Source organism: Amblyomma maculatum, chromosome 1 (genome assembly GCF_055883805.1).
Source record: "Amblyomma maculatum isolate TAMU_Amacu chromosome 1, ASM5588380v1, whole genome shotgun sequence".
NCBI classification, from domain to species: domain Eukaryota; kingdom Metazoa; phylum Arthropoda; class Arachnida; order Ixodida; family Ixodidae; genus Amblyomma; species Amblyomma maculatum.
The window spans coordinates 503,887,289-503,903,123 of record NC_139344.1 but is presented as its reverse complement, the minus strand read 5'-3'; the positions used below and the strand labels follow the sequence as shown (position 1 = coordinate 503,903,123).

Below are 15,835 nucleotides of genomic sequence, written 5' to 3'. Positions count from 1 at the left end.
AGGCATACAGACAGGTTGGTGCGACTTAGTAAAGTGAGGCTCTATATCTGCGTTGTGTGGTCTTGTAGTAATGTAGTAATTTAGGACTGCATGCTTATGAGTAGGTGTGCAATAATAGGAGAAAAATAAAAACAATAATTTATTTATTTATTTATTTACATGATGCTGCAGACCTCTTTGGTTCAAGCAGGATGGGCAAAATCAGTGTTAAGAAATAACAAAGAAAAGGAGAAATTTTTGCGTGTCATGCACAGATACACTTCTACAAATAACCTGGAAGCATGAATTGGTACAGATGGCCATTTTGATTATGTCGCTATCAAAAAAAAAAAAACGAAAAACGACAATAACTCTCTCAGAGGTCAAAAACATTGCAAACAACCGGACAAAAACTCTCTCAGTGGCCAAAAACATTGACAATGGCTTCCCTGAATTTTTCACAAGTGAAAACCTCCCCAGACAGCACATTCCAGTCCTCGATAGTTCCTGGAAAAAAGGATAATTTGTGAATGTTGGTTCTGGCGAAATGGGGAGTTAAGCTATAATTGTGTGTCTTGTTTTTCGAGTGAGGGATGGTGTGACATAAAGTGTTGCCGATATTCCGAGCTTCCCATGAATTAAGGAGTGTAAAAATTCTAACCTTGCTATCTTTCGTGGGGTACAGAGCCGTTTTATTTTGTTCGTTTCCATAAGGAAAGATGGAGAATCAGAATTTAGATATTTGCTATAGATGAAGCGTACGGCCCGCCTTTGAACTTTTTCTACCCGCGCGATGTCTTTTTTCGTGTGAGCTAGGGTCCCACACCACGGCAGCGTACTCGAGTTTTGGCCGAATAATAGATTCATAAGCTAATTTTTTTACGTTACTTGGTGCACCTTTCAACTTGTGTCTTAAGAAACCCAGATTTTTCATTGCAGATGAAGTTATATGGGAAATGTGATCACTCCATGTTAGCTGGTCGTTAATTATTACGCCTAAATACTTGTATTTATTTACTTTAGTCACATGTATATTTTTAAGGGTGTAGACAAAGTCCAGAGGCATCTTCTTTCTCGTAATACTCATAAATACAGTTTTCTCAAGGTTCGGTGACATTCCCCATTGGTTACATCAGCACGCAACATCATTTAAAGCTGTATTAAGCAGAGTTTGATCTGAACCAGAGCGAATTTCTTTAAATAGCATACAATCATCAGCAAAAAGATTAATTTCAACATGTTCATCAATAAAAGAGACCAAATTATTTATATAAATCAAAAACAATAAAGAACCCAACACACTCCCTTGCGGAACACCGGAGGTAACATCAAGTGGGAGGGAACAGAATCCGTCAATCTCCACATACTGTGTTCTCTGTTTTAAGTAAGCAGAAATCCAGTTGATGAGTTGTGCTGGCACTCCAATTGTATTAAACTTCAGAATTAGTTTATTATGCTGAACCTTATCGAAAGCCTTGCTGAAATCGAGGTATATGACGTCAACTTGTCAGGATTTATCCAGTATTTCGCTAAAGGTGTGAATGGCTGTAATTAATTGCGTGACAGTTGAAAATTTATTTCTGAAGCGATGCTGGCATGAACTAAGAGCTGAATTTGAATTTAGAATCTCCGTTATATGATTTGCTATTACATACTCGATGAGTTTGCAGGAATTGGAAGTTAACGAGATTGGGCGGTAGTTCTCCATCAATGAGGGGTCTCCGTTTTTGTGAATAGGTACAACTCTGGCCATGAGCCAGTCAGGGGGTAATGAAACAGGCAACAATGATTCATGAAATATTTTGAAATATATATTTAAAATATTTTGAAATATATACTCATGAAACATTAAACAAGTAGCAAAAGGCCCGTATCCAGAAGAGAATCTGCGTACCAACTATGGAATGCAAATGTGTAGTTACACAATACCTAAACATTGCATAGCATATGCATATTCCTCGAAAATGTTAGCATAAATTTCAGTTCTCAACAAATTTTCCTAAAGTATTTCGAGTCCTTCTAAACAAAGCATAATACTGATCTTCATCATCAGCCGGGCTATACCCACTTCACGGCGGAGGCCTCCAATTTTCCTCCGATTAAGCCGGTCCGGTGCTGGCTGCATCCGCATGACCACTGCAAATCTCTTAATCTCATCCACCGACCTAAATTTCTACCGCCCCCTGCTAAGTTTACCTCCATTTGGAATCCAATTGATTACTTTTAGAGACCATCGGTTATACTATCTTCGAATTACATGTCCTGCCCAGGCCCATTTCTTCTTAATTTCGACTAGAATGTGAGTAACTTGAGTTATTCCTCTGACTCACTCTGCACACTTCCTATCCCTTAATGTTATACCTGCCATTTTCCGTTCCATGGCCCTCTGCGTCGTCCTCAACTTAAGTAGAACTCTTTTCATTAACCTCCATGTTTCAGCCCCATAGGCCAGTACCCGTAGAATGCAACTGTTATACACTTTCCTCCTGAGTGATACCGGTAAGCTGCTAGTCACAATCTTTGAGTACCTTCCAATCTGCTCCATAGCAATCTTATTCTCCTAGTTGTTTCTCTTTCGCGATCAGGATATGCGATTCTTAGTCTTCTGCATATTAATCTTTAGCCCTAACGTTCTGCTTTCCCTGTATAGATCATTTACCATCAGTTGCTGTTGGTCTTCTGAGTTCCTTTACAGGGCAATGTCGTCAGAGAATCGACGATTACTGAGATATTTTCCATTATCCTGATGGCTAACTGCTCCCAGCCCATGCCTTTTATTACACTCTCTAAGAGAGCTGTAAATAGCACTACGGAGATCGTGTCACCTTGCCTAAAACTCTTCTTGATATCAATTAATCACTTTCTTCATGCAGAAATATGGTTGCAGTGAAGCCACTAAAGATATCTTCCTCTAATTTCACAAATGCCTCAACTACACCCTGCTATCGCACTCCCTGCATGACCGCTGAGGTTTCGACCGAGTCAAACGATTTCCCGTAGTCAATAATTGCTATGTATAGGGGATGGTTAAATTCTGAGTACCAGGTTTATAGTGCGGATACGAATGATGGTAGAGCTCGGCGAACTCCTGCTTGATCATTTGGTTGATTAAAGTCTGTTTTCCTGATCCTATTATCGATTACCTTGGTAAATACCTTATACGTAACAGACAGTAAGCTGAGTGGTCTGTAAGTTTTTAAACGCTTAGCGTCCTCTTTCTTATCAATTAAGTTACTGTTAGCGTTCTTTCATGATTCCGGTACTTTAGATGTCATCAGGCATTGCGTATAGAGGGTGGCCCGTTTTTCTAGCACGATATCCCCTGCGTCCTTCATTAAATCTGTACAGACTTGATCCTCACAAGCTGCTTTCTCCTTATGATCGCAAATAAGGCTTTCTTAACCTTCTCCTTCGTAACTGGTGCAACGTCTGATTTCTCTTCAGCAGCAAATTTCTTTATTAGCCTGACTGCTATGGATACTTAGAGGTCCGCTTAGAACTTCTCGGCTACCATGATCTTCTCTATGTCACTAATGACACTGACCTTCTTGCCCCTCAGTGCATCCATCTGGTGTTTGCCTATGCCTAATTTCCTCTACCACTTCCAGGCTACTACCATTCTTTAGAGCATGCTCAATTTTTTCCGTGTTATACTTCTTTATGTCGGCAACCTAGCGCCTATCTATTAGCTTTGATATCTCTGCCAGTTCTATGAGGTCTGTTGGCTTGCAGGTTTTCATACTTTGGCATTTTTTAATCAAATCTTTCGTTTCCATAGGCAGTTTATCGGTATCCTCTGTACAAATCCTACTGCCTACTTCTACAGTAACGATATCTCTGAAATTGTTTTTCATTGCTTCTAGGCTAAGGTGCCAAAGATTGTTCCAACTACCGCACGATCGCGCTTATTTCGCATGCTAGCAAGGTGATGTTGAAAATCCTCCAAGGTAGGCTGCAGCAGTATGTGGATTGGGAGCTTCCGGACGTGCAAGCTGGGTTTCGCAAGGGCAGAGGAACTAGAGACCAGATTGCCAACCTTCGCTGGATCATGGAAAAAGCAAGAGAGTTCCAGAAACCCATCTATGTCTGCTTTATTGATTATGCGAAAGCATTCGACTGCGTAGATCACAGCAGATTGTGGCAAGCTCTCCAAGAGATGGGAGTTCCAATTCATCTCATCTGTCTCCTCAGGAAACTGTATGAAGGGCAAGAGGCCACAGTCAGAACTGGGCATGGTCTTACTGATTGGTTTCCGATCGAGAAAGGAGTGAGGCAAGGCTGCATACTGTCGCCCTGCATATTTAACCTATATGCTGAGTGCATCATGAGGAAAGCCGGTCTGGACGAGTCTTCAGCTGGAGTGAAGATTGCTGGAAAACGTATCAACAACCTTAGATATGCGGATGATACCACTTTAATGGCGGAAAGTGAAGCGGAACTCAAGAGACTTCTGATGCGCGTACAAGAAGAAAGTGAGAAGTTTGGGCTTAAATTGAACATTAAAAAGACAAAGATCATGGCGTCTTGCCCTATCAAGTGCTGGAGCATCAAGGGACAAGAAGTGGAAGCTGCGACAGATTTTCTCTTCTTGGGCTCCAAGATTACCTCGGAAGGAGACTGCAGCCATGAAATTAGGAGACGCCTGCTTCTGGGAAAGAGAGCAATGGTTAGCCTTGACCGCCTAGTAAAGAGCAGGGACGTTAGTCTGCCAACCAAGATCCGTATAACTCGTGCTATGGTCTTTCCAGTTGTGATGTATGGATGCGAGAGTTGGACTGTGAAAAAGGCTGACCGCCGAAGAATTGACGCGTTTGAATTGTGGTGCTGGCGAAGACTCTTGAGAGTTCCTTGGACTGCCAGAAGATCAAATCAGTCGATATTGTCGACCATAAACCCTGACTGCTCATTGGAGGGTCAAATTTTAAAGTTAAAGCTCAGCTACTTTGGTCATCTGATGAGAAGAGAGGAGTCGCTGAAGAAATATTTGATGTTGGGAAAGGTTGAGGGTCGCCGGAGAAGGGGTAGGCAGCGAACGCGTTGGTTAGATGGCATCCTCGAGGCACTGCAGATGAAGTTATGTGATGTTAGGAAGATGGTGAGAGACCGGAAAGCGTGGCGTGACATGGTCCATAGGGTCACGAAGAGTCGGACACGACTGAACGACTAAACTGAACTGAGGCTAAGGTCGGCTTCCTCGGTTAGCACTGAGCGAGAGCCTGGATACTTCTACGTTTTCCTTACCGCTAAGGTGTTGCTGGACTTCCTCCTCACTTTTCTGTTCCGCTCCCTCTTCAAATCGATATAAAGTCGAGACCTTACCACCCTGTGGTCACTGCCTTGCACCTTTTCGATTACCTCTACATCCTGCATAATGCTGGGGTTAGAACACAGTACGAAGTCAATTTAATTTTGAGTCTCCTTGTTAGGGCTTTTCTATGTCCACTTAAGGTTCTTCCATTTGCTGAAAAAGGTAATCATGATTCGTAAGTTATTGCATCAACTATTAACTCCCCGCTGCTATTTTTTAATCCAGTGCCATTGTTACCCACTGCGTGGTCTCCAGCTTGCTTTCTACCTACCTTGGCATTGAAGTTCGCCCGTCTGTACCGTATAATGTGCTTTTACTTTAACCATTGCTGATTATGCATTTTGATAGAGCGAGTACGTCTAGCAAACGTGATTATTTGTGAACCTAATTCCTAAATCCAAGAACTGCAGGCTGGAATAAATCGGGAGCTGAATCAACCGTTTGCTGGGCGTACTCACTTAGAGCACAAAAAAAGCTATTACCATATACGTCAGCCTGTTCAAATATTCTTGAGAGGGATCGCTAAATACTGCTTAGAGTCTGTGCTCCGAAAATCATGTGTACATGATATACAAGACAGCTTCAGGTAGGTATCAGTTAGCAAGGTTTGAGGCTACTGTTTCCCTTGGGTGGGTTGTTGTCTGTTTCAGAAACGCTCTTAATGAAGTTGAATTCTGGAGCTGGTAAGGAGGCAATAATCCCTCCGCAGGCTAAAGTTAGGCCTGAAGTGATGCCATATGTGCACGAAATCTCCTATGGCCTCAAGGAGATGGCAAACCGGCACAAGGTGCCGTTGGTCAGCCCCTGGAAAGCTTGGCCAATTGGCCCGACGCTTCACCGGTGATAACAAAGCCCGCGGGTAAAAACAGGCATGAGAACCGCTTTGCGGAACGCGCCACCGGCGTAGTGTACGAAATTCCCCTGACGTGTCGTAGATCGTACATCGGGCAAACAAAGCGTTGCATCAACGACCGGCTCAGGGAGCACGCAAGAGACCTAAATAATACGGAAGGTGTTAACCTTGTCGCGCACTGCACTACTGGCAAGGCTTTTTTTGCGATGTTTATTACCTCAGGGCATAAAAAATGCTATGAATGATGAAGGGTGGGGTCAAATAAATGAATAAAGGTTGGCTGATGCAATGAAGTTCAGGAGTGAACGACGATATCGTCCCTGCGTCCAAGCCGCATATGACTGCCGATTATGGGGGGAGAGGCCAGCTGCCACCAAATGCCAGATCCGCGTTGTCTTCAGCGCTGGACATTCCCACAGCAAGTGATGGATGTCAGCTTCTGTGTTTCTGGATTTACAGACGCAGCACTCAGGTTGTGGATACCAATGTCGAAATTGAGGCCACTTTCTGACCACTGCCGGTGTTAGGGCCACCCCAACTCTAATCCTCCTCAGAGCACGTGTACGGCGTCGGAGGTGTTCATTTCTTGTCAAAAGCAGGGTAGTATTGTCCAATTTTATGAGGTTCGGCGATGTCGAGATTGAGGGTGAAGGCGGGTAGCAGAATCCGCCTGGCTTTGAGCACTTAAACTGTCACGCGGAGTCCATTCCATACGAATTGGCTGTGGTAATCGTGCTGCTAGACTGTGTATGTTTTGGCAGATTTCTGTGCTACCACTAACGCGTCTGTGTAGCTCTGTCACCTAGAGGGCATCAGTGCGTATGGTAATACGGACCGTGGGAGGCATGAGAATGACGGTCACAGAGCGAATCGCCTCTTGCACTGCAAGCAGTTCCGCACAAAAAGAAGATGGAGGTTCCGGTAATTGAAAGTTTGATGTCCTCTTCAGTGAAGACTTACTAGGGCAGTAAACTGCAGTGGTCACTTCGCAGGCATGAATCTCGCGTCGAGGTAAATTATAATGGATCCTTATGGCAAGCAGGCGTCTTGTTCCATAATTCGCTCGCGAAGTGACGATGCCGTTTCCTGCGTTCAAGGCCGTCGTAAATCAGTGGGCTTGTTATTGCTTAGCTGTACAAAACGTCAAGGAGGAAGAACTGGCAGTGGCGGTGGTAGAAGTGAATGTGATGAAGCATAAGCCCTCAGAGGGCACGTTGCGGGAGAGGGGGTGCCCTTAAGCCTGCGTGCATGACGTCGTTGCTGCACCAGTTCATCTATTGTGTTTAGCTGCGCGTTTTCTTGGAGTGCCACGATTAGTGGGATGCGAGCGAGGCAGATGATGACCCTTATTGCCTCTCGGTTTATAGCTTCAAGGCGATCCCATTGTGCCCTTGTCAAATGCTGGAATTGGGCTTGATAAACAAAGCGCGGTTGCACAACTGCCCGCACCAGCTGTCTTGCAACATCTGAGCGAGCGCCATCCGTTTTTAGACCAATACGTCTGATCAGACCCAGAGTCTGTAACGCCTGTTTTTAAGCCTGAGACATCCATGAAGTTCCAGTTTCTGACTCATGAATCGTTAAAACCAATATTTTTACTGTTGAACTTTCCTGAAGTGAGTTTCCGGACAGATGTAGGCGAATAGGTGTGGCCGCTAGTTTACGGCGCCCCCAGTGGTTGGCGACTGATATAAACTTAGTTTTCTGGCGGAAAGTTCGAGGCTAATTTACGATAACGTATAGACGTAATATCTAAAGTTGACTGCAGGGCAGAAGATTGAGTCAGTAAGTGTTTGTGTGTGCTCCACACTATAATGTCATCAGCATATATTAAGAATTTAACTAAAGAAATTATATGTAACCAAAATGCAAGTGAGATAAATGCAATATTAAATAATATTGGTGACAACACTGATCCCTGGGGTACGCCGCGAAGAGGGTCAAATGATCCTATGTCATTGGCACTGAGGTGTATTGCAAATTGTCTACCTTCAAGGAAGGATTTTACAAAGTTGAGTACTCTATGTGGTAAATGGACTATGTCAATTGAATCCAGAATGACAGCATGACTGATTTATCGTAAGCCTTTTTGACATCCATGGCGAGGACGGTGCGTACATTGTGGCTACGGGTGGATGATAATACTGAGGACGCCAAGAGAGCCAACCCATCTTCTGTGCCAATAGATGGTCTAAAGCCAATTTGGGCCGGGTGGTAGAAACCGTGATGTTCAAGCCACCACAAGATTCGTGTGGCGAGCATTTTCTCAGCAAGCTTGCAAATTGTTGGCGTTAAGGATACAGGTGAAAAGTTTCTAAGGTCTGTTGGCGTTTTCTCCGGCTTTGGAATAGGGACCACAGTAGCCGATTTCCAGCTCTCTCGTACATCGCCGTCCAGCCATACCTTGTTTATGGTGTCAAGGAGTTGAAGTTATTCACCACTGAGGTTCTTGTAAATCTCGTACGTAATCGAGTCCGGACCGGGCGCTGTCTTTCGGTTGGCTTAATCTATAGCTGCAATCAATTCGGGCATAGAGAATGGTTTCGCGATTCCCTCAGCGTCGGCAGCAGATGGCAGCTTATCGACATGGGCTGGCATGCCCCACAAGAAAGTTCTTGTAACTGGTGCAGACAACAGGTCGTACTTGGGGAAGCACTTGTGCGCTGCTTGTCTTGTGAAATCATCCGGAGACAAGTTTGCTACAAAGCATGCTGTGGCCGCTTCATCAGAACGACGACAACCATGCTCCATGGCATGGAACGTTCGCCAGAGATTATCATTAGGTGCATTTCTGGAGAACTGCTCCCAGCACAGATGCCATTGCCGTCGGGAGAGATCACGTGCATACTTTCGAGCCTTATCAGTAATATAATTCAGTCTTGTACGTGCTTGTGCAGAAGTTGTGTCTCTAGTTGCAGTCAACTCCTCTTGTCGACATGTAGCCCACAAGGTGAGCAGAGGCACATTTGGTGTTGGTCGACCATCCTCCACCCAGGTAATGGTTGTAGCCTCATTTAGTGCGCTTTTTATGCAGTCTAGAAGCGATGGTATCGACTCCAAAGAGTAATTTTGAAGAATGGCGCGGAAATTGTCCACGTGGACAGCTGAACACTTGCGGTGTAATCATCTGGCTTGTGATGGATCGAGGCCGATGACGACAGGATGATGATCACTCCCCCAGGAGTCCGGCTCCATGAGCCATGAGGGAGTGCCGGGTCCTGACCACCCAGTAGCGTAATTCCGTCTCTTCAACGGTAGGGTCCCGCAACTTCTTTCTCCTCATTGATTGCCTCTCAGCGGGTTAAACGGCGATTGTCACCAAGAGGTGTTTCTGAACTGAACGCAACCTAAAGGTAAAATACACTCACTGAAAGCAGGAAATGATTACGGTAGAAGTAATTTGATAGTGTTACCGTTGTCATGCCGTTACCTCGTGACTCTGTTCGTGGCTGGTTTTGGGGCTATTAAGAATCAGGAAAAATCGCACATAATGCAACCTAAAGGGAAACACACCGCAGGCGAGATCTTGGTAGCTTAATTTAACCTTGCGAGTTAAAAAAAATAATAAGAAAGTTGCACTTAAAGGATTCGAACGGATGATTTACTCGTTCAGTGGTCGGGTAAGTAGTGCCAATCCATTGCGCCGCTGAAGCAACGAGTGAAGCAGGCTTTAAATGCGTTCTTATTTATTTTTACAATATTTCCGCTATCTGTCGCCAGGTGACGCTACTCAGAGGACCCTACCGTTGAGAGAACGGAATCACGTCCCCCCGTAAGATCTGGAGCGCATGTTCTACTTCGAGTATGAAACAGGCCCCGTCGGAGTATCGGGGTGGTTCAGGAGAATAAACAACGCATCCGTAAAGGCGTCCCGCACTCGCCTGCCGCGAGGACTAACGTGGAGTATCCCCAGTCCGGGTGAGGTGCAATGAAGTTACCATCAACTAAAACTGGATATCCCGGGTACTGTTGTCTAACGTTCAGTAACCATCCCATGTTTATGCGGGAGGGAGCGTCACCCCCAGGTCTGACATAGACTGACAAAACTACAACAGTTGCCTTATTAAACTTGAATACCACTGCAACTCACTCCTGATATGGAGTATGGCAGTTTTTCAGAGCAAGGCGAACCTGCGGAAACCGTGTGTCAACATACACAGCCACCTTTCCTGGATGTGTATCCGTGTGCACACGTCGGTCGCTCATGGAAGGAGACACGTATTGGCTGAAACCAGGAATGGCTGGCAACGCGTTAGTCTCCAGCAGTAACAGGGCCCGAACATGAAGCTTGTTCATGCGGAGACGGGATTTGAGCTCTCCGACCTTTGTGGAGAGTCCTCTGCAGTTCCACTGAAGCACACCGCGATAACTTGTAGTCGCCATCTTGATTACGAGTCCTGATGTCGGAAAAACGCAGATGTCAGGTTAGATAACTGAGTGACCCTAAACCTCAGTAATGATGTCGAAGAGCTATCAGGCAATACAGCAGAAAACTTGTGAGAATCAGTGAAGGACATAGGAGTATGGGACGTAATTGTTGGCGGAATTTATACTGGCGGTCCGGGATTCCGCTGCTCTCCTACGACGAGCAAGCAGTTCACGATATTTTCCGGAGTAAGGATTTGAGCAGAAGCAAATTAAAAACGTGAAACGAAAAAAGCATGTTATATTCAGAGGGTCAGATTGTGCTAGTGATAGCTCAGTTGTTTTATATAACGCAGAAAGCACTTTCTAAGTTCTTAAGATAAAAAGTGTGATGCGTTTCTTTTGCTTTTCATTTACCTTGCACGGTATGCGCCGGCGCTAGTCTCGATGTAATAAGTCTTGTGTGCATCCCTAAATGAACTATTCTGAGCCAGCGCTGTGTTCGTCCGTTGTCTTCCGTCTTCTTTTCTTCTGCCTCGTGCCTTTGTGCAGAGAACTATGTCCTTAAATCTAAAATACCAACTTTCCCAACAACTAACTCTACTGAAGCCGCACACGGGAGCCTTTGGCGCTACTGCGTCAAACCCTCAAAAGCGAACCTGAAGTATCTCCCATAATAGCGAACCTGCCATCTACCTAATGTCGGGTCTGGCGTTTTGCTTCAGACTTTGCTGGTTAGATGGATGGCGGCTTCGCTTTATGTTGCATCTACATTTCTCTGGGCTAGATAGCTCTCTACAAGAACACGCGTCAGCCCGGCTCATTTTTGCCGTAGGCATAGAGACGTATCATTCAGCCAGAACTAACGCACTGCGGACCGTTTTGCTAACGAAAGTATGTAGGAACAGCTGAAGCGTTGAATCCATTCCCTTTTCTTGCGCAGGCCGTGCTTTTTGCTAAACCCATTGCCACACCGACTCAAGAATGTCATGGAACATTCACACTTCACGTGCATGTTCTCCGGCACAACCCAGGATCAAGCAATCGCACCGATGAAGGGCATGCGCACCTGGCCGAAGTGAAACGCGGAGCATCGCCCACTATCGTCCCTGTCAGCGCCTTTTGAACGTATAGGTCCGTCTGATTTGCGGCCACCGACCAGTGACCACGACAGAAGCGTTGAATCCATTCCTGTGTCTTGTGCATGCCGGGGTTTTTGCTGAGCCTATCGTTACACCGACTCATTCACACTTGACATGACGGCAGTGGTGTGAGCAGCGCGACCTATACATAAAATCTAACCCGACTATTTGCTTTGCTGCAGCTATGCCGGTATCATTCAAGCACGGATATCTTTTCGAGAGAATCGTACCTGAAGATATCTGTGACCAGGCGCGGTGACGTCCGCGTGCTTCAAAAGCTCGGTGGCGACCGATCATCCAATGGTAGCGTGAGCGGTCATTTTGCTTTATAGATTTTTGTAGACTGCCATTTGTCAACTGCTACGCTTGTTATTTTGCGGTAGCTTGCCTCGCACTATTTTGACCCAATTCAGCATGGAACTAGCGCTACCGCTATATGAAGGAAGAAATCAGGGTGGAATTTAAGGCTTTCAGCAAATCTCTTGAGCGCGGTGTTCGCAATTAACTCAGAGAAATAAAAACCAGTATTCATCAGCGAAAAATACTATGAGGCACCTCATAGCAAAAATACTTGAAGAGCACAGTCAAGGAACTTTAGCTGTGATTCTCGAGCTGGCCAGGTCAAATTGTGTGAGTCGCGGCATTGTGAACAGCATTCGCTGGACCCAAATGTGGAAATCTAATATACCAGTCAGCACAAATGAAATCCTGGAAATTTGGGTGTTGCGCCTTCCGACAGGGTGTTCATGGAAGCAAAAAAGAAAAGCACCGTCGAAAAAAGCGCTTTCCTTGAACAGGCATAAAAAACGAGGCTGTCATTGGTTTGAGGAAACAAATTCTAAATGAGCACAGAACGCAAGCGCTTGCTGTGAGATCAAGTTGGAAGTTTGTTTGGGTGCGTCACGCAATCAATTCAGAACGGCTAAAGATAATGAATGGCCAAGATGACCTAAGAAGGAATCCATCGTCATGGTTTGCTATCACCTACTTGCTCCAGCAGAATTAGGCAAGCTTCAAATGCCATAAAACGTTTTCACTTCAACTGCTATTCGATAAATAGCAAAGCTGATGACATAGAAGCCCTTTTTTCTGTTTTCAATTTTTCATTTCATTTATTGAAGCCTTAAAGGCCCGAGGGCATTACATAAGGCGGGGGCAATAACATTGTACAACAGCATACGAACACCAGTTCAAGAAACAAAAACAAGGAAAGAAAACGAAACCAACAACCAAACATTAACAAAATATACAAGAGCAGGCTAGTGTGCATTGTCAAATAGAACACTGAAGGTGACTCGTTAGTTTTGCTAGGAAAATTTTACGACCTTTACATGAAGCAATAACGGCCGGTAGAGCATTCCATTGGGCATCTGGAAAAAAAGAGTTATTCATTGCTGCAGTGCGGCCAAAAATCAAATTTATCGGGTGATTGTGATTAAGTCGACGGGAAATTCTTGAGGGAGGCTGCAGGAGAGGGTGCCGGTTGTGAGGATGGTAAAAAAAAGAATGAAAGAGGCAGAGACGTGATATAATGCGGCGTGATTGAAGGCTTGGGAGGGAAAGAGTTCGTTTTAGTGCTGTGATGCTGGTTTCACGTGAGTACTGTGACATGATAAATCGCGCGGCACGGTTTTGGATGGCCTCTAGATTATTAGCGAGGTATGCTTGTGAAGGGTGCCAGATGGATGAAGCGTATTCTAGTTTTGGACGAACATAGGTCTGGAATGCGAGCTGTCGGATTTGGGGTGGTGCTGATTGTAAATTTCTCCGTAAGTAACCAAGAGTGCGTGAAGCCTGCGAGCATATTGTTTCAGTGTGAGTAACCCATGATAAAGTTGATGTTAGGTGGACGCCAAGGTATTTATAAGATGACGTGCGAGCAACGGGAGTGGAACTGATACGATATGTGCTGTATTCAGAGCTGCGCTTACGAGAGAAGGACATGTATTGACATTTGCTTACGTTAAGCGGCATGTGCCATTGCTCACACCATGATACAACCGTGGCGATGTCATTTTGCAACCTAATGGTGTCCTCAGGGCCTTTGATAGCGTTATAAATGACACAGTCGTCCGCGAAAAGTCGAAGTTTTTGTTTTTATGTTAGTTGGGAGGTCGTTAATGTATATGAGAAATAATAACGGCGACAATCCAGCGCCCTGATGTTAGGTCAATTAGCGATATGACTGTTGGCGGAAGTAAACTACACGGCCTTTCAGGATGAGTGCCGGATTCCAAGGGAGGCAAGTTTAACTAGTAGACGATTATGGGGAACACGGTCAAATGCCTTTGAAAAGTCGAGAAATACGGCGTCAATTTGTAAGCGGTCATCCATGTACTGAAGGATGTCGTGTGTGAATTCGGCGAGTTGAGTTTCACATGACAGAAACTTGCGAAAGCCATGTTGAAGCGGATAAAAGTATTTCAGCGATTCAAGCTGAGTGATTAGATTTGATGCTATCACGTGTTCCAGGAGTTTGGACGGAATGCTTGTGAGCGAAATTGGTTGGTAGTTATTAGCTTTTGATCTATCGCCGGATTTAAAAATGGGAATTATTTTTGCTTTTTTCCAATCGTGAGGGACTTCGCGTTTGGTAAGCGACTGTGTGAATAACACGTAGAGTATCTTGCTTGATATTGCGATAGTATTTTTTATCATTTTGGGGCTGATTTGGTCGCAGCCAGCTGACGATGATATTTTGAGGGATTTAATCAAATTTGCTATTCCATCAGGACTGATTTGTATTTCAGGCATTGGAGTCACCGATAAGTCGGTAAATAAGGGGATATCGGCGTTAGGGGTAGAAAATACTGATGAGAAGTAATTGTTTAGGGCCGACGCACATTTATCAATCCCATTAAGATGCTCATCTGCACTTAAGAGTTCTATTTGCTTTATGCGGTTTTTTGGGGAGAGAATTCGCCAGAATTTGCTTGGATTTGACTGCAGAATGGATAAGAGGTCAGAAGAAAAAAATTTTCTTTTAGAAGCTTTTAATTCTTTCACATAACAATTCGCACTACGTCGATATCGCTCTCATGATTTGTGATTGTTGGCTTGTTTAGCATTTCGGTAGAGGCGTTTTTTCTTATTAAGCAGGCGTTTTAGACGATTATTGAACCATTGGTTGTTTGAATCACACTTTACTAGGATGGTCGGAATGTATGAGGATTGCAGATTTAACACTACATTTTTATATAATTCCCATGTTGGTAATAACGGAACGAGCAGAGTATGAAGTTTTAAAGTGTTCATAAAAGCCTTCGAGCTCAAGGTTAATTTTTTCAAAGTTCGCCCTCTTGTAGTCGGTGATTAATTTATGAGTGGGAGATCGCTTTTTGATAGGCAGTGCTATGCACACATGAAGAATGCTATGGTCGCTGAAGCCGGGTATTAAGTTTATACATTTGATGTGATCCGGATTAGATGTAAGCAAAAGATCCAGAGTATTGTCGCCCCGTGTAGGGTATGTTATTACCTGATGTAAGTTGAAATCTAAAACTAAGTCTAGAAACTGGTTTGCTTCGTTTGACGATGACTTATGAAGTTCTGATAGCAGGGGCCAGTTGATGGTCGGATAGTTGAAGTCTCCGAAAAAAAGTATAGGGGCGTTGGGTAATTTCGCTCGAACTAACGTCAGTGATAGGGGAAGGGAATTGCTAAACGACGGATTATTTCCTGGAGGACGGTAACAGACACCAAAAACTACTTTTATAGCTGTACATTGCACGCAGACCCATGATAGTTCGGTGTTGTCGTCATGGAAGATGAGTGATGATGATAGGGAGCTTCTGATGGCTAAAAGTACACCTCCTCCTCTTTTTTCCTGCCGATCACGATACTGTGTTGAGTTCATACTGGAAGAGAAAATTTCGTGGTCGTATATGTCCTGGTGTAGCCACGTTTCGGTGAGCAGAATGATGTCCGGTTTACTATCTTCGATAAAAGAATGAAGGTCTTCACGCTTCGGGATTACACTTCGTATGTTGGTATAAATGATACTGAAATTTCGAAAACAGCGCGGACGGGTGCTTAAAGCAATCGGAGTGAATTGCGGGATAGGGCGTCACTTTGCACGTGCACAAGTATTATCAGATGCTGAAACAATGGAAGAAGTGGAGCGAGGGATGGTGTGCTCTTTTACGGTGTTGGATGCGGAATCGTAAAAGTAGAATTTGCTTCCCACGT

At 44.6% G+C, this 15,835-nt stretch overlaps 1 protein-coding gene across 1 annotated transcript in view; it reads right to left on the bottom strand.

Moving 5' to 3' along the window:
* Nucleotides 1–15,835, bottom strand: part of LOC146210348 (neprilysin-1-like) — a 597,280-nt gene that overhangs the window by 498,896 nt on the left and 82,549 nt on the right. The window lies entirely within an intron of this gene.